The 26,271-nt window shown below is 47.6% G+C and overlaps 1 pseudogene; it reads right to left on the bottom strand.

Moving 5' to 3' along the window:
* Positions 1-3,657: 3,657 nt before the first annotated feature.
* On the bottom strand, positions 3,658-25,511 carry LOC100956658 (annotated as a pseudogene).
* Positions 25,512-26,271: the final 760 nt, after the last annotated feature.

The raw sequence follows: 26,271 nt of genomic DNA, 5'->3' as shown, positions 1-26,271 counted from the left end.
TAGTAGAGATGGGGTCTTGCTCTTGCTCAGGCTGGTTTCGAACTCCTGAGCTCAAGTAATCCACCTCAGCCTCCCAGAGTGCCGAGATTATAGGTGTGAGCCCACCACTTTTTTAGAATCTAAAAAAAGTCTAAATAAAAAATAAAATTACAATGCTGACTTTGCTTTTCAAACTACACAACTACCACCATTTCTCAGCTGTACGCATGCTTCTGAGAGAGGGCTGCACCCCCTTACCTGGCACCCACCTGCTCTAGGCCTGCAGTTGGGCAGGAGACTGGTGGGCCTCTCAGCAGAGCTGTCCAGAGTGCCAGGTGTCTGGGGCCAGTTCAGAGTCCATTATGCCAGGTGTCTGGGGCCAGTTCAGAGTCCATTATGCTAGTACTTGTTCTAGGGGCTCTTAAGGCTCAAGGGAGGTTAAATGAAGGACCTTCCTGCCACAAAGACAAACTCAGAACATGCACAGGGAGGACTGGGCAGTGTCTGTCTGACCATCCCTGGCTCCCCCCACCCCAACCACAAACCCTCCCTGGGCATCCAGGCAGTGGAACACTGACCCTGAAATCACACAGCACGTTACCACCTCTCTCCTATTGCTTACTTTTCCCCTGCAGCTACTTACAGCACCTCGCCTAGGACCTTGCTCTCAAATGGTTACAGATCTAATTGGGGAACAGGCCTTGCAGGCAACAGAGGGCCCTGACCTTTTTTGAATATGACTAACTGGAAATGTCAAAATATTCCACAGGCCCTTATGAAATAAGTCGTACTTTGGGTGCTTGTTAACAGAAAAAAATAACAGACAAAAACCACTATAAAGAAATGAATTTGCATTCTAGAACACAGTAGCATCAATGTGCACTTGAGAAATAATTCTATATAGAGGGCTAAGAAGGGTTTTCCATCTAGAGAGCAATCAGTAGGGTGACTCAGCACAGGACTGCTCATAATGACTGCTTTGCCCTCTAGGGGTGCTCAGCCTAGAAAATAGGTATCTGGGAAACAGGTACAGAGAAAAGACCACTGAATTTCATGAACATCTGACAGCTGCTTACCTTGTGCCTGTCTTACGTACTGTTTTACAGCTTTGAGCACAGTGGGGAAGACAGGTCACAAATCACTGTTTGCTACATAATGGAAGGTGCTAAGTGCTGTGGAGACAGGAGAGCAAGCTAGGGGCATAGAGAAACAGAGGCTGTTTAAGAAAGGAGTCAAGAGGGACCTGGGAGGAGGTGGCATGTGAGCAAAGACGAAGGAAGTATGAGACTGAGCCACTACTAGAAGCCCAGGGACCACTGGGAAGAGCAGATGCAAAGGCCCTGAGACAGACATGACCTTGGCAAAGAGGCTGGTGTGTCTGGAGAGGAGCAGGTGAATGAGAGAACGAGAACAGCTGGCTGGCAGCAGCAGAGGCTGACATCAGAGTCTTAGCAACCCATCAGACTTTGGAGTTTCTTCTAGAACACTGGATGCCTTGGCAGAGTCGAAAAGAATGACACGTTTTTTGTTGTTTTTTTGAGACAATCTAGCTCTGGCTAGCATGCAGTGGTGTCATCTTAGTTCACAGTAACCTCAAACTCCTGGGCTCAAGCAATCCTCCTGCCTCAGCCTCCTGAGAGGCTGGGACTATGGGGGCCCACCACAGCACCCAGCTAATTTTTCTATTTCTCAGAGATGGGGGATCTGGCTTTTGCTCAAGCTGGTCTCGAACTCCTGGCCTGAGTGCTAGGATTCCAGACGTGAGCCATCACACGCAGTGTGAGAGTGACACTTGTAAAAAGAACCATTTTGACTACAGTGCAAAGAGAGACTGGAGAGAGGGTGGAGATAGGAACACAATTGGGCTACCACAGTACAGAAGTAAGAGATGGCGGTGGCCGCCTCAAGCTGGTGCAGTAAAAACCAGACATGGGCAGACTAGGGGTATGTGTTGGCCAAGCAACTAATCGAAGCTGGGTGTGGCTCTTCACACCTATCAGCATTTGGGACAGGCAGGCTCAGGTGGGTGGACTGCCTGAGCTCACAAGTTCAAGACCAGCCTGAGTCAGACCGAGACCTTGTCTCTAAAAATAGCCAGGCATTGTGGCGGGCACCTGTAGTCCCAACTATTTGGGAGGCTGAGGCAAGAGACTTGCTTGAGCCCAGGAGTTTGAGGTTGCTGTATGATGCCACAGCACTTGACTGACGGTGACAAAGTGAGACTCTGTCTCCAGAAAATAAAAAACCAAGTAGCTGATTGAGAAGCTGTGGGTTGTGAGAAAGAGAAAGGGGTTGAGGATGATGCTAAAATGTCTGACTTAAGAAACTGGCCCCATGGTGGGGCCCTTTGTTGGAGTGAGGAATCACAGGGGCAGAAGAGGGAATCACAGCAGCGTTCTGGCCAGTAACATGGAAATATCAGCTTGTAGAGACGGTAAAGGCATGATACAGAATGAGGTGTCTGTGGGAGTGGACACTGAACAAAGAGGATGTGAGGCCAAGGATTCGGAATCTCAGCTCCAGCACTTAGCAGGGTGACCTGAGATAGGTTTTCCTGAGTTTTAGATTGCTTGCCCATAAACATGGTCATTGTGAGGCTTAAATAAGATAAATAGCAGATGGAAAATCCCACCCAAAGAGGGGCAGAAGTGGACTTAGATATAACTTCTCCAATACAGGGCTGTGACTGATCAAAACCAAAACAAAAGGGAAAGTGATGAACTAATTAAAATAAAAACAGGGCCAGGTGCAGTGGCTGATACCTGTAACCCTAGCTCGTACTTTAGGAGGCCGGAGAATCACTCGAGTGCAGGGGTTTGAGACCAGCCTGGGCAACACAGCAAGATCCTATCTCTACACAAAAATTTAAAAATTCGCCAGGTGTAGTAGCATAGATGGGTAGTCCCAGGTACTCAGGAGGCTAAGGCAGACTACTTAAGCCCAGGAACCTGAGAGATCGCAGGGAACTATGATGACACCACTGTACTCTAGCTTAGGTGACAGAGCAAGACTGTGTTAAAAAATAAAACTAGACTTGGTGCCTGTAGCACAGTGGTTACGGCACCCAGGCTGGTGCATTCGCACCCAGGCTGGCGCATTCGAACCTGGCCTGGGCCAGCTAAAACAACAATGACAACGGCAACAACAACAATAGCCGGGCGTTGTGGTGTGCGCCTATAGTCTCAGCTACTTGGGAGACTAAGGCAAGAGAATGGCTTAAGTCCAAGAGTTTGAGGTTACTGTGAGCTGTGACGCCATGACACTCTCTCTACCCAGGGAGACAGCTTGAGACTCTGTCTCAAAAAATAAAAATAAAACCAAACCAGATTACCCTAAGTGAACACCCTTTACCAGTGAATTGCAGGGTTCCTCCCTGACAACAGCAGGTGGGCCAAGCCTTGGGAAGGCAGTTGGTAGAGGCTAAGGGAGCCACAGCCTGGTCCAATGTGGCAAAAAGCATAAAGATGTTTCTCTGCCTTTAAGCTTTGCTTTCAGGCTTTTGTTACTGTACAATTTAGGGCAGAAAGCCCATTCAAAATGGATGGACTTGGAGGTCCAATCTTTGTATCCCATGGGCTGAGGCATTAGCAAAGTGGACGTTTATTTCAAAGTCAATTGCAGTGCTCAGGGCCCTGCTAAGGAGCCCACAAGGAATAAGGCCAGCTGTGAGCCCCACCCTCAGGACCTGCACCAGGAACAGGGGCAGGGTTAGGAAGTCCCAGGGCATTAAACCCTTGGGATGGAGAAAAAATGGGACAATGTCACCCCCAGGTGGCCCCAGGAGGGTTTAGCACATATTTGCATGGATCTGTCAGAGCAGCCTGTGCAAGTCCCTCCCGCTAAATATCAAACCCTGGGGAGTTTCTAATGCCTCCTCTTGGAGTAGTTCAAGGTCCCCTACAACATTCAGTACCTGACACCTCCTAGTGGAAGCAGGGCCAGGCTGTTTGTGTAAAACCATGAAGCCAGGCTGAGAATTTATGTCACTTATTTAAATTTAAAAGAAAATATCCTCATCTCTGAGCGGTATATATGAAACCAGCAACAGGAAGGGCCCTCGGAGGAGCTGGGGGCGGGCAGGGAAGGACACGGACTTTTCACCACAGATCCTTTCTATAGTTTTTAAACCACTTGTAAATATTATCTACTAAAAACTTAAAACTGAGAAAGTTAGAAAAGAAGGAAAGAGGGAAGGGAGGAAAGAAGGAAGATGGGAGGGAAGAGAGAAAGGGAGGAAATAAATGCCCCCACAGTCAGAGATCTAAGCCCTTTGTTTCTACTATATAATCTTTAAGACAATTTCCAAGAGATCTTATAACCGAAAACTTCTCAAAGTAAAACATTTCTCATAAGGGAAATGGAAAATTGTGGTAATTTGCAGAGACTGCATCTCGCAGGAAAATATTACAAGCAGAAATGTCTTAAGGGGATGCCCCCAGCATGGCAGTTGGGGCCCTCATTTTCAGACCCAGATGAAGCCCTCTGAGGCTGTGAAGAAACTGGAGGTCTTCTCCCCTTGCCCCCCCACACTCCTGCATGCACCTGCTGGGAGCTTACTAACTCCCCAGACCCAGTGAAACACGCCTGCCTTGGGATCCAGCCAAAGCTAGTTAAGGTCCTCGGGCAAGAGGACTGGAATCTCTGTACCTCAATTTTCTTTCTGTAAAATGGGGATGATTAAAGTTCATACTTTATCATAAAGTTGCTGTTGGCCATCATCATTCTTAGCAATCCAGGCACCCATCCGGTAGAGTTCTGACCTGAAAAAAAACCAGGGAAAGACCCCACAAACTGCACTGCGTACTCTACTCGCCTGTAACCAGAACAAACGGCACAAATACTTAATACTTGATGGCAAATGCCACCTTCTTCCTACAAAGGACACGATGACTTTGGAGGAGCAAAGAGACTTTCCCTGAGAAAGAAGATAGAACGTGACAATCCAAAGGAAGGATTAGTTGTCCCATGATGCTATTTTGGATTAGGAACCCAAGCCAAAAGTAAAAAGTTAAATATAAATTGGAAATGGGTGTGGTTTGTTGGACCTCAGTGTAGCACAGGCTCTTCACATATAACTTGTCCTAGGTTGTGGGTGGCACCTGTGGCTCAGGAGGGTAGGGCACAGGCCCCATATACCGAGGGTGGCAGGTTCAAACCCTGCCTCAGACAAACCGCATCAAAAAAGTAGCTTGCAATAGTTGTGGTGGGTGCCTATAGTCCCAGCTACTCAGGAGGCTGAGGCAAGAGAATCACCTAAACCCAGGAGTTGGTGGTTGCTGTGGGCTGTGTGATGCCACGGCACTCTACCGAGGGTGATAAAGTGAGACTCTGTCTCTACAAAAAAAACCCAAAAAGAACTTGTCCTAGGTTGTATCCTCACTAGGATTAGGTGACTGCTAAGGTCCCTTCTAGCCTGAGAGTTTAATAAAATATTGAATACATCAATAGATGATTCATTAATGAGACTGCCAGACTGCAAACACATGTACTCAAAGTATAAAACACACTCTCAAGAAAAATGAGATATTGGCCAGGCGTGGGGACTCATGTCTGTAATTCCAGCTCTTTGAGAGGCCAGAAGTTGAAGACCAGCCTAGGCAACATAGTGAGACCCCATCTCTAACGAAAAAAAAAAATAACTTTTTTTTTTTTTTTAAATAAGCTGGGTGTGGTGGTATGCACCCGTAGTCCCAGATACTCTGGAGGCTGAGGCAGGAGGATCACTGAAGCCCAGGAGTTTGAGGTTACAGCAAGCTATGATCACAATACTGCACTCCAGCCTAGGTGACAGAAGGAGACTCTCTCCTCCCCTTCCCCCCTAAAAATAGAGAGATTTACCTACATAGCATTTGGTGATTTTTTTTTCATTTAAACGTTCTCTACAAAATTATCTTTAAGTTTTCCAACCATGAACACATAGGACATGAGCATCCACTGTGGAAGATATATGGTAGAAGTCAACATCAAACATTATTTAATTCTAAAGAGGATTAAACTAAATTAAAATTTTATAAAACTTCATTAGGAAAAACTAAATGAGTCAGAGGCTATTTTAGAAGAATATTTTGGGGGCTCGGTGCCTGTGGCTCAAGCAGCTAAGGTGCCAGCCACATAAACCTGAGCTGGTGGGTTCGAATCCAGCCCAGGCCTGCCAAACAATGATGGCTACAACCACAAAATAGCCGGGAATTGTGGTAGGCACCTGTAGTCCCAGCTACTTGGGAGGTGGAGGCAGGAGAACTGTTTGAGCCCAGGAGTTGGAGGTTGCTGTGAGGTAACCCAGGGTGACAGCTTCAAGCTCTGTCTCAAAAAAAAGACTATTTTGGGGATCTCAAAACCTTGAGGCCTGGATAAAAAGTGGACAAAAATTCAATGTCTCAATTTCTTTCTTTCTTTCTTTTTTTTTTTTTAAGAGACAGAGTCTCACTCTGTCGCCTTCTGTAGAGTGCCATAGCATCACAGCTCACAGCAACCTCCAACTTCTGGGCTGATGTGATTGTCCTGCCTCAGCCTCCTGAGTAGCTGGGACTACAAGCGCCCAGCACAATGCCCAGGTATTTTTTTGTTGCAGTTTGTCTGGGGCCGGGTTTGAACTCGCCACCCTTGGTATATGGGGCCAGCACCCTACTCATTGAGCCACAGGCGCCGCCCAATTGCTTACAATTTTCAAAAACTGCTGGTTCCTCAGATCCAGATGTTGAAGTGCTGCTCTCTAGCACCGTTTTTAGACAGCAGCCTCCAGAGCAGCAGTTCTCAACCTGTGGGTCTGGACCCCTTTTTAACAATGAAAATACATTGTGTGCATTAGGAAGGTTGAGAACCACTGCTTCAAAGGATTAGGAGAGGCTGGAGCCCCAGGGTTTGTCCTTCAGCAAACAGAGCTGCTGGCCTTGGCCCCTCAAATCCCCATCACCTGTAGCAGCAGTGAATCAGCAAAGCTGCTTGGAAGCCAAGGCTTGAAATGGATGATTGCAATACTGGCAGTTTTTCAGACAACCACTTTGAAGTGTGAGCTTCTGAGCAGAAACTTGGAAACCACCCCCAAGTGCTGCCTGGCTCCAGGTCCTAAGACAGGAAGGCTGGGGGCGGGGGTGGGGGGAGCAGAGACAGAGACAGAGCTAGCAGGGTCCTACTGGGGAAGGAACAGTACATAAACTTAACTGGGTGAAAGATAAGTTAGAAATCTAAATGTTGTGGTTCCTTTACATTTCTACCCTTATCTTCTCAACTTCCCAAATGCAAATAAAAACCTAGGGACAATATTTATAGCCCTTATGATAAATAAGGGGTGCTACTGCTGATACAAAAGGCTCTTATAATTAATCAACCAGGAAAACTTACCTCCACACAAAAGCTTAAACACAAATGTTCGTGGCAACATTACTGCAATGGTTGAAAGACAGAAACAACCTATAAGCCAAACTAATGAAGGAACTAACAACAAAACATGGACTGTCCCTGCAGTGAAATATTATTTGACAGGCATCGTGGCTCAGGCCTATAATCCTAGCACACTGGGAGGCCCAGGCGGGTGGATCTCTTGAGCTCACAAGCTTGAGACTTGCCTTGAGCAAGAGCAAGACCTTGTCTCTAAAAATAGCCAGGAGTTCTGGTGGTGCTGTAGTCCCAGCTACTTGGGAGGCTGAGGCAAGAGGATCACTTAAACCCAGGAGTTTGAGATTGCTGTGAGCTAGGCTGGTGCCATGTCACTCTAGCCTGGGCAACAGGGTGAGGCTCTGTCTCAAAAAATAATAAATAAATAGAGTGGCACCTGTAGCTCAAAGGAGTAGGGTGCCGGCCCCACATGCTGGAGGTGGTGGGTTCAAACCCAGCCCCGGCCAAAAAAAAAAAAACCGCAAAATAATAATAATAATAATTAATAAATAACAAAATGAAAAGCTACAAACAAAAAGTTAAATAACCCAATAGAAAAAAAAAGCAGAAGATTAAATATTTCAGAGAAGCCGAAATCTGAATGATCAGTAAGTATATGAATTACAAACAACAAAATGTGGAAACAACCTAAATGCCCACCAACCTAGGAATGCATTAACAAGCTGTGGTATGTGTAGGCCATGGAATACTATGCAGCCATTAAAAAGATGGAGACTTTACATCTTTTGCATTAACCTGGATGGAAGTGAAACACATTTTTCTTAGTAAAGCATCATAAGAATGGAGGAGCAAGAATCCAATGTACCCTATTCTAATATGAAGGCAGCTGATGAGCTAATACAAAGGGGGACAGGGGAATGAGCAAGTGGGGAGAGTGGAGGAGGATGGGGGATGTGGGAGTCACGGTGTATGGCACACCTCTTGGGGGCAGGACACAATTATAAGAGGGACTTTATCTAACAAATGCAATCAGTATAACCTAATTCTTGGTACACTCAATGAATCCCAAACAATAAAAAAAAATTTTTTTTAAATGGCAGTGGCATCACACCTGTAATCACAGCACTTGGGAGGCTGAGGTGGGTAGATTGCCTGAGCTCACAGGTTTAAGACCAGCCTGAGCCAGAGCAAGACTCCGCCTCTAAAAATAGCGGGGTGTTGTGGTGGGAGCCTGTAGTCCCAGTTATTCGGGAGGCTGAGGCAAGAGAATTGCTTGAGCCCAAGAGTTAGAGGTTGCTGTGAGCTGTGACGCCACAGCACTCTACCAAGGGTAACAAAGTGAGACGCTGTCTCAAAAAAAAAAAAAAATTAAAACCTCAAATTATATGAGTATATCATTGTTACAATAAATAAACTTTTTATTTATTATTTTTTTTGAGACAGAGTCTTACTATGTTGCCCTCGGTAGAGGGCCATGGTGTCACAGCTCTCAGCAACCTCCAACTCTTGGGCTCAAGTGATTCTCTTGCCTCAGCCTCCCAAGTAGCTGGGACTTAGTAAAGTCCACCATAACACCCAGCTATTTTTTTGTTGCAGTTGTCATCATTTAGCTGGCTTAGTCTGGGTTCCAACCCACCAGCCTCCGTGCATGTGGCCAGTGCCGTAACTACTATGCTACGGGCACTGAGCCAAACCTCTTATTGTTATAATAAACAAAAAAAGATAAGTATATGAAAAGATGCTCAGGGCAGAACCTGTCGTAGATCAGTGGGTAGGGGGCCAGCCACATGCACCGAGGCTGGGGGGTTCAAACCCAGCCCGGGCCTGCTAAATAACAATGACAACTTCAACAACAAAAATAATATGTGGGCATTGTGGTGGGTGCCTGTAGTCCCAGCTACTTGGGAGGCTGAGGCAAGAGAATCACTTAAGCCCAAGAGTTTAAGGTTGCTGTGAGCTGTGATGCCAGCACTCTACAGATAGCTTGAGACTCTGTCTCAAAAAAAAAAAAAATCAAAAAAACCAAAAAAAACGATGCCCAGCTCACCAATATCAAGAAAATGCAAATCTAAACCACGTGAGACCACTGTACTGGGAAATGGTATAATAAAAATTAGCAAAAATTTTACAGCTTGATAATACCATCGTTAAGGGGATGTGAAACAAACAGAATTGCTGAATCAAGGAAATATTTTGGAAACAATTTGGCCTTGCTATTGAGTCAAACTGATGATATGCAAACTTCACGTTCAGCCCACTCTTGGCTACAGACCCTGTCCACATGTGTCCCAGCAATGGGCACCGAAGCACTGTCTGTCTTAGCAAAATACTAGAAACAGCCCAAATGTCCACTAACAATAGAATGGACAAATGGAACATTATTCATCAACAAAAATGAAACACAACTCTATGCAACATGGATTAATCTCAAGAACATATAAACAAAAAATGTTAAGTCACATTGAGAAAATTGGGGGGGCCTGGCGCCCATAGCACTGTGGTTATGGCGCCAGCCACATGCACCGAGGCTGGCGGGTTTGAACCCAGCCCAGGCCAGCTAAACAACAATGACAACAACAACAACAACAACAAAATAGCCAGGTGTTGTGGCGGGTGCCTGTAGTCCCCAGCTACTTGGGAAGCTGAGGCAAGAGAATTGCTTAAGCCCAAGACTTTGAGGTTGCTGTGAGCCGTGACACTACGGCACTCTACCAAGAGCAACACAGGGAGACTCTGTCTCAAAAAAGAAAAAAGAAAAACTTGGGGATGACCTGGGGGAGGGGTGGGATAGGATCAGGATGGGAGCACAGGGGCTCCCAAGCTAAAGTTCCTTTTAGTAACTGGGGCAATGGCTACGTGAGTGTTCCTTCAAGCCTCATTCTTTATACTGAACATATTCTTTTGTATCTACTCCATAGTTAATAAAAACGACTTACAAAATTAAACAATGTTCTTTCTTACTTTAAACAATGTTGTGAAGCATTAGCTTGGGCAGCTGACTGAGCTACAGTAACTAGTGGGGCTGGGGGCGGGGTGGGGGAAGTCCCTGAGAGAGCCCCCATGGCCCCTAGACTATTGTAATGAGTCTCTGAGCCACGGCTTCTGAGCCAGAGAGATGCAGCTTCCCACGGCGCAGGTCAGCAACACCAGAGCAGAGCCTTCCAGGCAGGACAGGAAAGTGTCTGCTTAGATTAATAGTTCCAGTATAGGAAGTGGACGGGTGGGGAGGGCAAAACAGATTCTACTGCCAGACCTTTTAAGACCAGAAGCTGAGGACGTTTTGATGTTACAATGAACCCACCCAGCCTGCTCCTGGCCTGCTCTGCACTCTCAGCTGGAATTCCCACCTCTGAGCCTGTGTCCAGGCTGCTGTTTAGACAGGAGTGAGTAACTCTCCATTCTAACCATGCCCTTTGCTGGCTTCCTTCCTTTGAAGCCCAATCCTAAGAACCATCTCTCTCCAATTTATAACAGGCATGTCTGAATCCAAGAGCCCAGCCTTAGTTTTCTACATGGATCTGTGCTGAGTACACTACTGAGGTCAACCTTGATTTGCCCTGGGACTTTTAAGCTACTGAGGTCCACTAGGAGCTCTGGGCACCAGGCACCCATCCCGACACCACACACACGTTCGTCATGGCACGATGCTTACTCTCAGACCTCTGTTATGTCAATCATGTAAAAACTGTGGCCAGCCAAAGAAGCAGGACAATATGCTTTGTGCACAAACCATATTTGGAGTTTTTCGTTTTCTGTAAGATTGGGGTCCCTCCCTGCTGTAATATCCATTACCCAACACTGTGTCACCCTGTCGGACACCCCATCTGCATAACTGAGTACCACCCACACAGGCACCATCCGTCAGGGAATTCTAGGACAAAATGGGCCATCTGGTCTTTTTCCAGGTAAACAGTGAGATCTCTGAAGCTATGCCCAGAGAGGCTGTCCGTCAGTGCTGACAGTGGTTCTCCGGCCAACCATGTAAAAAGCCCGTGTGCATTCGTGTATGTGCAACAAACTCAATCCACCTGACTTTCTTAAAAAATGGTTTTCCCTGCATATATGGACATGCGTGCATATGCACAGAATGGCTCTGGGAGGACACACAGGTACCACTGAGTCACCTGGAGGACAGAAGGTCTCTGTTCCACAGTACATCCCTTAGAACCTTCTGGCTTCTCTACCTCATGTACACTTTCCTATTCCAAACGCTGTTTTCTTCCTCAGCTCTGCACATTTTCTTTCTTGACTTTCTCAAGGGTACTCTTCTCCTAATTGACATGTAATACTAATTGCCAATTAGGGAGTCAGGGACTCGACTGAGCACTTTATATGCATTATCTCATTAATAGTTCCACCCAATAGAGCTAGATGCGAGGTCCCCATTCTGCAACTGAGGAAACTGAGGCTTAGAGAGGTCAAGTACTTTGCTCAAAGGCTAACAGCACACACTGGGGTGGGGAACCTGCAGCCGTGAGGCCACATGTGGACTTCTAGGTCCTTAAGTGCAGCCTTTTGACTGAATCGAAATTTTACAGAACAAATCCTTTTATTGATATAGTTTCACTTGTCTTTTATTTATTTTCTAAATGAACACATTTAAAATGCCAAAGAATAGAAGCTGGGCGCAGTGGCTCATGCTTATAATTCCAGCACTCTGGGGAGGCCAAGGCAAGTGGACTGGTAGACCTTAGGAGTTTGAGACCAGCCTAAGGGGTCTCAAACTTAGGCTCTTAAGCCTAAGAAAGAGGAAGACCCCACCTCTACTAAAAACAGAAAAACTAGCCAGGTAGTGGTACACACCTGTAGTCCTAGCTACTCAGGAGGCTGAGCCAAGAAGATGCTAAAGCCCAAGAATTTGAGGATGACATGAGCTATGATGGCCCTCAGCACTTTACAGGGTGACAGAGTGAGACTCTGTCTCAAAAATATAAAAAAAATTAAAAAAATAGGCTTGGCACCTGTAGCTCAGCGGCTAAGGTGCTAGCCACACATACTGGGGCTGATGGATTCAAACCTGGCCTGGACCTACCAAACAACAATGACAACTACAACAAAAAAATAGCTGGGCATTGTGGCAGGTGCCTGTAGTCCCAGCTACTCGGGAGGCTGAGGCAAGAGAATTGCTTGAGCCCAAGGGCTGGAGGTTGCTGTGAGCTGTGATGCCACAGCACTCTACCCAGGGCAACAGCTTGAGACTCTGTCTTAAAAAAAATAATAATAATGATAATAATAATTTTCAAGATAAATGTTGTGAAGTTGGACTGAATTTGGTAATCTAGTGAGTGTATGCAGAGATGGTGCACCTTCCATGACAGGAAAACATGAAGGGTTTATTGCATAGATAAAAGTATTAACAAATCCTTGGCTTGGCGCCTGTAGCTCAGCGGCTAAGGCACCAGCCACATACACCAGAGCTGGCAGGTTTGAACCCAGCCGGGGCCTGCTAAACAACAATGACAACTGGCTCGGCGCCTGTGGCTCAAGTGGCTAAGGCGCCAGCCACATACACCTAAGGTGGTGGGTTTGAATCCAGCCCTGACTCTCCAAACAACAATGACAGCTGCAACCAAAAAATAGCCGAGCTTTGTGGGGGGCGCCTGTGGTCCCAGCTACTTGGGAGGCTGAGGCAGGAGACTCGCTTGAGCCCAGGTGGGAGGCTGAGGCAAGAGAATCACTTAAGCCCAAGAGTTGGAGGTTGCTATGAGCTGTGATGCCACAACACTCTACTGAGGGCAACAACTTGAGACTCTGTCTCAAAAAAAAAAGTATTAACACATCCAGATGCTCTCATTTCTTTCCATTATATCTTGCATCAGCAAAATCTCTGTGCTAATGCTACTATTTTAACTGACACTTTGCAACAAGTTATAAGGATTAACTACATTCAAGGCAAATGCAACACAGCATCATCAGTTTCATACAAGCTAAAGTTTAATGATGAGGTTCAGTGCGGATCTGCTGTGTCATTCTAAAGGGGGTTGGCTATCACAAGGACAAGGGGCAAAAATGAAATAAAATCCAAGCATTTTGAAAAAAGCTATCCTTTTTGGAAAACAAATCCTCAAAAGGAAATTTCAGATGAACATTTCCCCCAGTTATCAAAGGTCACTGATGAGCAGGATGACATGTGTGAATCACTGGAAGAATACACAGCTGTCATAGACCCGTCAATTGGAGAATATGATGAGAAGTTCACTGACTTTGAGAATAATGACCTCACATTCAAATGAGCATTTCAGCCTTGCCTAGTTGATATCACCAAGGCACCTAAGGAACTACAGGTGGAATCAACGGAGCTCTCAGTAGATGACATTTTAAATCACTGCCTAATGCTAAGACCCAAATGAAACACGGAAAAATGCGATAAAATATCCATGCCTTCAGCAACACGCCTGAAAAATACTTTCTGCTTTTCAACCACCTATTGGTGCAAATCTACATTCTCCTCCCTTACCCAAATCAAGATGCCCTTAAAGTTCACCAATAACTAATACCCACTGAGGGGATCAACTAAAACTGTGAGCGTCTATGCTGCAACCAAATGTTCAAATGCTTTCCAACAAGAAACAGATACAACAAAGTCATTAAAAGGGCCTGGTAGCTCACTGAACCTGTAATCCTAGCACTTTAGGAGGCCGAGGCAGGAGGATTGCTTGAGGTCAGGAGTTTGAGACCAACCTAAGAAATAAAGAGCAAGACCTCCGCCTTTCAAAAAGATAGAAAAGTTAGCTGGGCGTGGTGGGACATGCTTATAATCCCAACTACTTGAGAGGCTGAACCTAGAGTTTGAGGCCAAAGTGGGCTGTGATGATGCCGCTGCACTTTATATGGGGCATCAGAGCAAGACCCTGTCTCAAAAACAAAACAAAAAATAGAGATCAGAGCAGGGTGCTAAGAAATCACAGAGGAAAGGCTCCAAACTCAGGTGGGCTGAGGGGCTGAATAGGGCTCAGAAAACAGTTCCCAGAAACATTGTGAGCTCAGGCAATCCACCCACCTTGGCCTCCCAGAGTTCTGGGATTAGAGATGTGAGCCACAGCCCCGAAGTTGAAGGAATTATTAAACAGGCGGAGAGAACCTTTTCCCTCTCAAAAGACCCCTCATCAGAGCCTGAGGTGCCCTCAGGGCATGGTCTCTGAGAATCCAAAGATAACTGTAATTAGTAAGTCTGCAGGACTCCTGAGGTCACAGAGCAGTCTCTGACTCTCCAGGTATCAAAGGACGGTGACCTGGTTGCCCCAAAGTTCCAGTCCTTCTTCAACTGCAAGCTCGACTGGCCTCTTTGGCTTCAAACCAAGCTGTACCTTACAGCAGGAGGTAACTAACATTTAATTAGTGCCGCACATTACACAGCAGACCCTGTGACTTACTGCCTGACCTCACGCAATTCTCAAAACAGTTCTGTGAGGTAGATGTCATATATTACAGATGAAGAAACTGAGGCTCAGCAATGAAGAAAGTGGTGGCCCTCAGGACATAGAGCCATGAAATAAGGTGCAAAGTGTCATACCTGACTCCAGAGTCCTCACTGTCTCTGTCCATCTGAGGGGACCTGTACAGTTATTAACCTAAACTGTGCCGTTCACACTCCATCATCACTGCAGTAAAGCCTTCCAATATCAGTCACCCCTTCCTCTGTGAACACACACACCTGACCAGACCTCTAAGGGGGTTTCTTGAACTGCACTGTGAGTATCCACAACCAGTAGCACCTTGCTCCCAAGAACCGGTCTTACTCGTGTCCGCATCCCCAGATGCTGGTGCAGTGTGTGACACATACTGGGCACAGAAAACAGTGAATGCATGAACATGCCTGGACTCCCCAGTCCCAAGCACCATGAACCCACTCAAAGCCAGAGCAGCCTGCCTTAGGGAGCCAGGGTGGGGGTACAGCTGGCCCTTTTTCACCAGTTCAGTGATCCTTTCAGGCTGGAATCACACCCCCCAATCCAGGTAATCCAGTGATCCGTTCAAGGCTGGGATCACACGGACAATCCAGTAATCCAGTTACACCAGGACAGAGCGGGTTCTCAGCCAACTTTTCCTCCAGCCCTGAAACACATAATTCTTTCTTTGATTTATATACCACATGTAGTAGCTGGCTGATGTCTGGGGACCATGTTGTACAAAGATGTGTCTCTTTAAACATTAGAACCTCTTTCCCCTTTTGTATGAACTGGAGTTCACACATGATGGCAGGAGCTTAGAACATAAGACAAGCCTGGATTTGAGCAAGAAGAGCCACACGATCAAATGAACCCTGCACTCAGATGACCTCATAGAACAGAGCAAGCCACTCTGCCAGCCCTGCGCTGTGTACATCCAGAATGTTAAGGAGCAAGGAATAAACTTCAGATTCAGCCACTGTATTTTGGGATGGCTTGGCTGGAGCATTTTAGGGTGTACCTAATCAAACAAACTGTGAGCATCATCCCTTGATGAATTCATTCTGGTCTTTGTTGTTAAAACAATAAGAGCAATGTCAACCATTTCCCACCCAAACGGTAACTAGGATTTTGTCATTACTGTATAATTTTTTTAAAAAAGCTATCTTGAAAGGCTGATTTGAATCACATTGAGCACAGAGGAAGTCAAACTCATCTGGTTTGTTTCATCCTTGAGTGTTACTGGCACGTCTCAGACTTACAAATAGCCCAGGCTACTTTTTCCTGACAGTCTGTCTGCCTCAACGCCAGCTGGGTGCCTCCCCCTTAAGCTCATTACTGAAACCAAAAACACCCAAGTGAAAAATCTGATTAACACCTAAAGGGTGCTTCTTGAGAGCTGCCCTTTCATCCCTCCACAGATCACAGGCAAACACAGTTGCTCAGCAGAGCTTGGAACAAAGTAAGTGCTCAGTAAATGTCAATTTGGTTCACTGGCCTACTACACAAGGATGAATAAACTCAGGCCCAGTCTCTACACTCAAGAACTCCTGTTTTTTTTTTTTTTAGACGGAGCCTCAAGCTATCCCCCTGGGTAGAGTGCCATGGCATCACAGCTCACAGCAACCTCCAACTCCTGGGCTCAAGCGAGTCTCCTGCCTCAGCCTCCCAAGTAGCTGGGACTACAGGTGCCCGCCACAATGCCCAGCCATTTTTTGGTTGCAGCCATCATTGTTGTTTGGCAGGCCCGGGCTGGGGATTCGAACCCGCCACCTTAGGTGTATGTGGCCGGCACCTTAGCCGCTTGAGCCACAGGCGCTGAGCCAAGAACTCCTGTTAATGAAAGATGGAGCGTGATGTTGCTAAGGCAGAAACAATGAGGCTTGTGCCTAAGCATTACTGCAGCATGAGCATCTCTGGGATGGACTGGGCACTTGGCTTCTCAGTGCATACCCTCACCTGTGCTCAGCACATCCCACCTGTGACTTTAGTGACCTTTGATGGAATGACAACTACCAGATCACCACTGGACAGCTGCACCTGAATGTTCTACAGTTATCTAACTACACTACATTCAAACTCCCCCCTCCCCCTGTAAAACTGCTCCCTGTCCTGTTTCCTATCACATTGTACAGCATCAACATCCAGCAGTCAAAACTTGGGGTAATCTTGACTCCCCCCTGCCCCTAACTCCCTCAGCAAAGTAATCACCAAGTTTTGTCAATTTTACCTCTAAAACCATCTCTCGCCACCCTCTGCCTCTACCCCAACTCAAGGCCTCCCTCATTTCTCATCTGGATTGATTAGCAGCCTCTTAACTGGCCTCCAGGCTCACTCCCTCTGATATATTCTTCACATAGCCAGAGTGATCTAATTCACAAATCTGATTCTTAAATGGCTTTCCATTGACCTAAAACTTCAAGTCCTTACGTAGGTTTACAAGGCCTGTTTCTTTAGCCTTCTAGCCCCACCCCCACCAGAGACGTGAGCTTTCTCACCAGCTACTCCTTAAGTGAGAATACTCCTCTTCTGCCTCACTCCTCTAAACTTCCTTTAGGTGTTAGCTTTCTGGGGACAGAACTTCCCTGGATTCACCTTGACTGAGGGAAGGGTCTCTACTCTGTGTGCCCAGGAGGAGACATTTCTTCCATCACAGTGGCATCAGAACTGCTTATTTAGGACAGGCATGGTGGCTCACCCCTGTAATCCTAGCACTCTGGGAGGCCAAGGCAGGTGGACTGCTGGAGCTCAGGAGTTCAAGACCAGCCTGGGCAAGAGGGAAGCCCCGTCTCTACTAAAAATAGAAAAATTAGACAGGCATCATCATGGTGGGTGCCTGTAATCCTAGCTACTAGGGAGGGCAAGATGAGAGGACCACCTGAGTCCAAGAGATGGAGATTGCTGTGAGCGATGATGATGCCATGACACTCTACCCAGAGCCTCTGTCTCAAAAAAAAAAAAAAAAAAAATTGCTTATTTACCTGTCTCCCACATGTGTCTCTGCGCTCTGAGTGAATAGGATACAAATGATAACAGGAACACATACGCAGCATTTACTTTGTGCCAGTTAAGTGTTCCAAGCACTTTACAACTATTACACCATTTAACCTTTTTAACAATAGTAGAAGGCAGATTTTATATGCTTTAAGGATTAGGAAACCGGGCGGCACCTGTGGCTCACTGAGTAGGGCGCCGGCCCCATATACCGAGGGTGGCGGGTTTGAACCTGGCCCCGGCCAAACTGCAACAAAAAAAAAATTCCGGAGGCTGAGGCAAGAGAACCTCCTAAGCCCAAGAGCTGGAGATTGCTGTGAGCTGTGACGCTACGGCACCCTACCGAGGGCAACAAAGTGAAACTCTGTCTCTAAAAAAAAAAAAAGGATTAGGAAACCAAGGTAGAGAAAAAGTCCCCAAAGTGCCTAAGGACGCAGCAGAGTGGAAATTCAAACCTCCCTGCTTGCCTTGATGGTTCACTCATACTCCTAAACGCTAGTCTAAGATCGACTCTACCCGGATTGCGCTTGCTCTATCCTCAGAACCTATCAGAAGCTGAACTACCGTCCGTAGAACGAATGAATGAAACAATTTTACAGAGGGCCAGTGTTGACCTCCCACTCTGCCGCACCTACTGGGCCCTGGCAAACCTCTGCCCTCCTGTCCCGGGCAGCTGACGTGAGCCGCCCAAGCATTTCGCACCCTCACAGCCGCAGAACGCCCACCCGCCGCGGCGCGCGAGGTCAAGGGGCGGTGACAGCCGGGCGGCGGGGGCGGAGATGCTACCAGCTGGGGTGTCACCCAGCCCGGGAGGTGACTCGGGTGCTCTCGCCTAAGTGGTCGCTCTGGCCGCCCACTCCCTGCCCGCTCGTCCGGCAACGTCCCCCGCCCAGCTGCCCCACAGACTCCTGTCCGGCGGTGTCCCCTCATCGTGGGTTCGCGTCCCATTCCACTTCCCTCCCCTCCCCCACACAACCGTCCCCGGTGTCCCGCCGCGCCACATCCTCCGCCGCCTGCGCCCTGCCTCCTGGAACTCCCCCGGCCCCGTGCACTTGCTGATCCTCACCTGCCATGTCCCAGACCCCACCGCAGAAGGCGGTGCATCACGGCCGCGAGCAGGCCAGGGACGGCACTCCAGAGTAGACAAAGGGCGCCGCCATGTTAGAGTCGGGCGGAACCGGCCTCGCTGGCTTCCCGGTTGCAACTTCCGGCGCATGCATCGCGTCGGCACTAGATGAGCGCCCGCTTAGGGACGCGTGCGCCGCGCCCTCCGAAAGTTCGGCGTCCCGGCCCTTCTGCGCTACGCTGAGAATTGTCCTAGTCGTAACCCCGCCTTGGCTTCAGTTCGTAGCGCCGCTGACAGCTTCGTGTGTGTTCAGCGTTCACTGTGTGCTGCCACGCCTTGTGTGAAGCGCTCTGTGCGCGTTATCTCATTAAATCCTCGCGTCAGGCTCGGCGCTCGGGTGCCAGCCACCTACACCGGGTTATGGCTAAACAACAGTGACAACGACAAAAGAAATAAATAAAAATAGCCAGGCGTTGTGGCGGGCGTCCGTAGTCCCAGCTACTTGGGAGGCTGAGGCAAGAGAATCGCTTAAGCCCAAGAGTTTGAGGTCACTGGGAACTGTGATGCCATGACACTCTACCGAAGGCGACATAAGGAGACTCTCAAAAACATAAATAAAATAAACCAAGTATTGCCCCTTTCCCTATTTAGGCAGATCCAGAATTAGCCCGGTTGTGAACGAGGGAGTCTGAAAACAAGTGTCTCCAGGCTTCCCCCTCTCCCTTTCTGGTTTGCGAGTGGTACCTCCACTGCCTCACAGTCCATGGGTTTTCTCCTTTCTCCACTCCTGATCCTGTTTATTTTCCATAATCTATGATTTTAACGTATTTGGCACCAATGCATGTCCTTTTGCTGTCTTGTCTTTTTGTTGTTTGGATTTGGTAAGAATTCCAACCCTGGATGAATCCAGTTAAACCTTTTCTCTTCACCTGCACCCAAACAGCTGCAGAAAGTACCCAATGCGGAGACCCTTCCCTATAAATTCACGACCACTAGTCCTAAGTGGGACTACAACAATGTCAGTTTGGCCAACTCACTACTCCTTTCTTCACAATGACTAAAAAAATGAAAAAGCTCTTCACTCTTCTTTTTAGAAGTAAGTTTTTTTTATTGTAGTAAACACATTTAACATGAGATCTATCTTTATCTTTTCTTTTCCTTCCTTCCTCCCCTTTGCCCGTCTTCTCTTCCTCCCCTCCTCCCTACTCCTTCCTTCCTTCCGTCCTTCTCTCTCTCTCCCCCTGCCTCCTTCCTTTCTTCCTTTCCTCTTGACAGAATCTTGTTCTGTTTCCCAGGCTACCGTGCAGTGGCACCAGCCTAGCTCACAGCAACCTCAAATCTTGTGCTCAGGTGATCCCCCTGCCTCGTCTACTCAGGAGCTGGGACTACAGGCATGCACCACAACACCTGGATACTTTTTCTATTATTTATTTATTTGAGACAGAATCTCACTCTGTCACCCTGGGTAGAGTGCCGTGGCATCACGGCTCACAGCAACTTCAAACTCTTGGCCTTTAGCGATTATTCTTTTGCCTCAGCCTCCCAAGTAGCTGGGACTACAGGCGCCCACCACAACACCTAGTTTTATTATTATTATTATTTTTTGCAGGTTTTGGCCAGGGCTGGATTTGAACCCGCTACCTCTGGCATATGGGGCCGGCACCCGACTCTTTGAGCCACAGATGCTGTCCACCCCACCTAGCTATTTTTAGTTGCAGTTGTCTTTGTTGTTTAGCAGGCCAGGGCTGGGTTCAAACCCACCAACCTCGGTGTATGTGGCTGGCACCATAACCACTGTGCTACAGGCACCAAGCCAATTTTTTCTGTTTTTTACTGGAGACAGGGTCTCGCTTTTGCTGACCTCAAACTCCTGAGCTCAAGAGATTCTCCTGCCTTGACCTCTCCTCTCACACCTCCCTCTAAGGACAGTGGTTCTCAGCCTTCCTAACTCTGTAGTCCCACTTAAGACTAGTGGTCATGAATTTATAGGGAATGGTCTACGCATTTGGGTCTCCTTCTGCAGCTGTTTGGCTGTTTGGCTGTTTAGGTGCAGGTGAAGAGAAAAGGTTTAACTGGATTCATTCCAATTCAAGGTTAAAATTATTATTATTTTTTTTGAGACAGAGCCTTAAGCTGACCCCCTGGGTAGAGTGCTGTGGCATCACAGCTCACAGCAACCTCCAACTCCTGGGCTCAAGCGAGTCTCCTGCCTCAGCCTCCCAAGTAGCTGGGACCACAGGCACTCGCCACAACGCCTGGCTATTTTTTGGTTGCAGCCATTATTGTTGTTTGGCAGGCCCGGGCTGGATTCGAACCTGCCACCTTAGGTGTATGTAGCTGGCACCTTAGCCACTTGAGCCACAGTCGCCGAGCCCAGGGTTGGAATTCTTACCAAATCCATACAACCCTGTCACAACCCACAGGTTGAGAACCACTGCTCTAAGATTAAGGGGCATGTGCCATCACACCCAGCCGCGAGCTATCCCCTGAACATTTTGTAAGTATACAATACAATACGATTAACTGTAGGGACGATAACGTACAGGGATTTCCAGAACTTACTCATCTTGCATACTTGAGACTGTGGCAACTCCCTATCCCCCCCCTCCCGCACCCAGCCCCTGGCAACCACAATTCTACTCTCTGTTTCTAGGAGTTTGATTATTTTTAGATAGTTCATATAAGTGGAATCATGTAGTCTTTGTCCTCCTGTGACTGGTTTATTTCACATAGCATAATGCCCTCAAGCTTTATCTTTTTAAAATTGATTTACTTATATAAAAAAAGACCAAGACATATTATTTATTTATTTTTAGCGACAGGAGCTTTCTCCATTGCCCACGCTGGAGTGTAGTCAGGGGATCATAGCTCACTGCAACCTTGAACTCCTGACCTCAAGCAATCCTCCCACCTCACCCTCCCAAAGTGCTGGGATACAGGCATGAGCTATCACACCCAGCCAAGGTTTATCTTTGTTGTTGAATACTGCATCGTGTCCTCCTTTGTTAAAGGTAGAGGAATATTCCACTGCATGTATACGCTATATTTTATTTATCTATTCATCTGTGGATGGATGCAATGTTTCTGCATTGTGGCTGTGAGTAATGCTATAATGAACACAGGAATGCTGATATCCCTTCATGATCTTTATTTTTTATTCTTTGGAGGCAGTCTCACTATGTCGCCCTCAGTAGAGTGCTGTGGTGTCACAGCTCACAGCAATCTCAAACTCTTGGGCTTAAATGATTCTCTTGCCTCAGCCTCCCAAGTAGCTGGGACTACAGGCACCTGCTACAGGACCTGGCTATTTTTTAGTTGTAGATGTCATTGTTGTTTGGCAGGCCCGGGCCGGATTCGAACCTGCCAGCTCTGGTGTATGTGGCTGGCACCCTAGCCACTTGAGCTACAGGTGCCAAGCCCCAGCTACTTGTTGGTTGCAGTTATCATTGTTGTTTAGCGGGCCCGGCCCAGGCGCAAACACACCAGCCTTAGTGTATGTGGCCAGTGCCCTACTCACTGAGCTATAGGCGGCGTCAGGCCTAAGATCCTGATTTTAAACCTTCTGGAAGAAGACCCAGAAGTGAGTCTGGTCTGGATTTCTGGATCATGAATGGTAGTTCTATTTTTTTTTCTATCTATTTTTATTTTATTTTATTTTTTTTAGAGACAGAATCTCACTTTGTTACCCTAGGTACAGTGCCGTGGCATCACAGCTCATGGTAACCTCCAGCTCTTGGGCTTAGGTAGTTCTCTTGCCTCAGCCTTCCAAGTAGCTGCGACTACAGGCGCCTGCCACAATGCTTGGCTATTTTTTTTGTTGCAGTTTGGCCGGGGCCAGGTTTGAACCTGCCACCCTTGGTATATGGGGCCAGCGCCCTACTCACTGAGCCACTGGCACCGCCCTAGTTTTAACCTTTTTGAGGAATCTCTTGTATACTGTTATTTATATGGCTGCACCATTTTGCATTCCCACCAATTTCTCCACATCCTTGCCATGCTCATCTTTCACCTCATGTTTAACAGGGAAAATAATAGCAGATCTGATAGAAACCCCTCTTGTCCTCCCAACACTAAGCACACAAATCTATCTCTGTGTCCATTGTGTTGCATGTGATCAGTCAGGACTTAGCATCCATTCTTTCCCGTATCTAAAAAGATAAAATGTTATTTCTGAGACTTGATTGTGGTTAGAATCCAGATGTGGATGGGTTCTGCCAGCTAGTGAGGCAGTGGCCATATCCTGCTGCTTTGGGCTGATATCGTCTGGCAAGCAAGGTCATGGTGACGTGGAAGTTTGTAGCAGTGCATGGTGGCCAGTCTCCACTTCATGGCTGTTGAGAAGCAATGGCTTAGTAGGGACAGCCAAACTCAGCATTCCAGTGCCTAGGAACCAGCTTCTAGTCCAAATCTAGACCCAGGCATCCCTGCTGTGGTGATGTGTTCTGGGATGTAATAATTCCAGCGGTGGCATTTTTATTCTCCAACTATGGTGGCAAAAGCAATAGTGCCTGACTGGTGAGTTCTATGGTGAATCACCTCTGGAGGCCCAGTATGGTGATCATTGATCCAGCCCCTCCGCCCCAATAACTCTACAAACACTTAATTCTCTGTACTAAATTCCTCTCTGCTTCAAAGAAGCCTAAAGACAGCATAAGAGAGCCTTGTGGTAATGGAAATGTTCTGTTACTTTGACTGTGTGGATGTCCCTGTGATATTGTACTATAGTTTTATAAGATGTTACCACTGAAGAAAACCAAGGAAGGATATAGGGGAATCGCTCTGTATTATTTCTTACAATTATATGCAGACCTATAATTATTTCAAAATAAAAAGTTTAGCTAGGGGGCAGTGCCTGAGGCTCCTGCTCAGTGGGTAGGGCACCGGCCCTATATGCTGAGGGTGGTGGGTTCAAACCCGGCCCTGGACAAACTTCAACAACAACAAAAATAGCCAGGTGTCGTGGCAGGCGTCTGTAGTCCCAGCGGCTCAGGATGCTGAGGCAAGAGAATCGCCTAAGCCCAGGAGTTGGCGGTTGCTGTGAGCTGTGATGCCACGGCACTCTACCAGGGGGACACCTTGAGGCTCTGTCTCCAAAAAAAAAAAAAAATGTGGGACAGCTGCGGAGGACACAGACAACAAAAAGAGAAACCACTCTGCTCATGGGGCTCTGGGCACCATCCTCTGCTGACAGCCTGGTGCCCCCAAGCGACCCTGCTAGTGGAGGGCTGCCCCCCAGCACCCAGACAGGGCCAAGGCATCTTTCTAGCTGCAGGTGCAAAAGAAAGCCACCGCCATCATCACAGGATAAAGTACAGCCCAACCCAAAGGTCGTTTGAGGTGATGAACACTGTTTAGAAGTCATTTGGGTCATACTGGAAATCGAAGAGAAACCTTTATTTTCTTTTTTAAAATTTTTTTTTGCTTTTATTTTATTTTATTTTTTTTTATGGAGACAGAGTGTCACTTTGTGTCCTTCAGTAGAGTACCATGGAATCATAGCTCACAGCAACCTCTGCCAACCCCTGGGTTCCTGGGTTTAAGTGATTCCCTAGCCTCAGCCTCCCAAGTAGCTGGGATTACAGGCGCCTGCCAGAACGCCGGCAATTTTTGGTAGAGACGGGGTCTCACTCTGGCTCATGCTGGCCTCGAACCTCTGAACACAGGTGATCCACCCACCTGCGCCTCCCACAGCACTGGGACAATAGGCGTGAGCCACCACGCCCAGCCGAAACCTTTATTTTCAACAAAACTGCCTAGCAGAGAAAGGTCACTGATCCACTGTGAAGGGGTCTCTCACCACGCACAGCACCAAATGTATACTTAAAAAAATTTAAAAGGACATAGCCCCACCCCTCACGCGTTTCCCCCAAAGTCACATAACCCAGACCAAAAAGGAAAAACAGAACAATGCAATAGCCTCACACACACTTCAAAGGAGTTATGAAGATTTACACATTTATCTATTCTTTCCTATGAAAAACAAGAAACCAAGGGTAAAGAAAAACTTGTAGAAGCTGCCTGACGAGGCTCAGGAGAAGGGGGATGATGTCCTGTCTGCCTGCAGCTCGCGGAGAGCAAGGCCAGGACCTGCTCCTTCTGAACCTGAGGCTGGAGTCTAAGCAACTGCCCGACAGCGCAGTGCCCCGCGGCCAACCAAACCCTTCAGCTTTTGCCAGCTTGGGTGTTGACTCTCAATGTTCATGACCTAGGACAGCTTGATGAACTTCGCTCCACACCTTCTGCCTCTGCATCATCTGGAGGAGGTCTCCGAAGGGCGACTCCTCGGGGCTGTCGAAGGCCAGCAGGGCCAGCGCGTTCCAGCTGCGCCAGGCGCTGCCTGCTGTGCCGGGCCTGCTCCGCCAGCCAGCTGCGTCTGTGCAACCTCCAGCGCGGCCTCTGTCTCACCTTGGCGGATCAGCTCGATCAAACGCTGTTGCTGCAAACTGAAGCAAAGGTACGGGTTTGTGTCCAAGAGCCCTGGCTGGAGGCTGTCGATCAGCGCAATGGCTTCCTGGATCTGACCTTTCAGGATCGTCTCCCGCATCTTGATCCTCTGGGCAAGTGTTTCTAGATCTACGCTGGATTCAATCCCAGATTCTATTCGGAACTTCTGTGCTGCTTCCTAAACCTTCTGTGACCAGGTGGTTCATGATGAGACCATTCATGTCTGCTCGCTGGACATGTAAGTTATTAAACTTCTCCATCCATTCATCTTTTGTGATTTCGTCGGGGTTTTCCGCATAACTCATTCTGATTTATTTCATGCCGACCTCGCCTCCGGTGCTGCGGGGACTGGGCTGCTCACTGGGCGGGGAGGAGCCACTGGAATGCCGGTCTGCCGGGCTATTTTTAGAGATGAGGTCTTGCTCTGGCTCAGGCTGGTCTTGAACCTGTGAGCTCAGACAATCCACGCACCTGGCCTCCCAAGGGCTGGGATTACAGGCGTTAGCCACCGCACCCGGTCCCAGGCATTAGATTCTTATAAGGTATGTGCAACCCAGATCCCTCACATGCCCAGTTTACAGGAGAGTTTCGCTGCCTCTAATCTGACAAGAGGTTGAGCTCAGGTGGTGTGATACAAACGAGTGTCTAAACTCCAGGCGTCAGTGGCTCACGCCTGTAATCCTAGTACTCTGGGAAGCTGAGGTGGGTGGATTGCTTGAGTTCAGGAGTTGAAGACCATCCTGAGCAAGAGTGAGACCCCCATCTCTACTAAAAGCAGAGAAACCTAGCCAGGCATTGTGGTAGGTGCCTGTAGTCCCAGGTACTCAGGAGGCAAGAGAATTGCTCCAGCTCAAGAGTTTGACGTTGCTGTGAGCCAGGACACCACAGCACTCTGCCCAGCATGGCAGAGTGAGACTTTGTCTCTAAATAAATAAAAAAAATTCATTCTAGGCTTTTTTTTTGGGGGGGGGGAGGTTCCACCAGTTTTTCTGCTGATGATTTTTCCAGGATACAGTCCAGGCCTACCTCACTGTATTAAGTTTTCACATACCCTTAGCTTCCTCT

This window comes from Otolemur garnettii, unplaced genomic scaffold (genome assembly GCF_000181295.1).
Source record: "Otolemur garnettii isolate 467f Iridium unplaced genomic scaffold, OtoGar3 scaffold00009, whole genome shotgun sequence".
In the NCBI taxonomy this organism is placed as follows: Eukaryota; Metazoa; Chordata; class Mammalia; order Primates; family Galagidae; genus Otolemur; species Otolemur garnettii.
The sequence above is the reverse complement of the archived record's forward strand: the minus strand, read 5'-3'. Positions and strand labels throughout refer to the sequence as shown.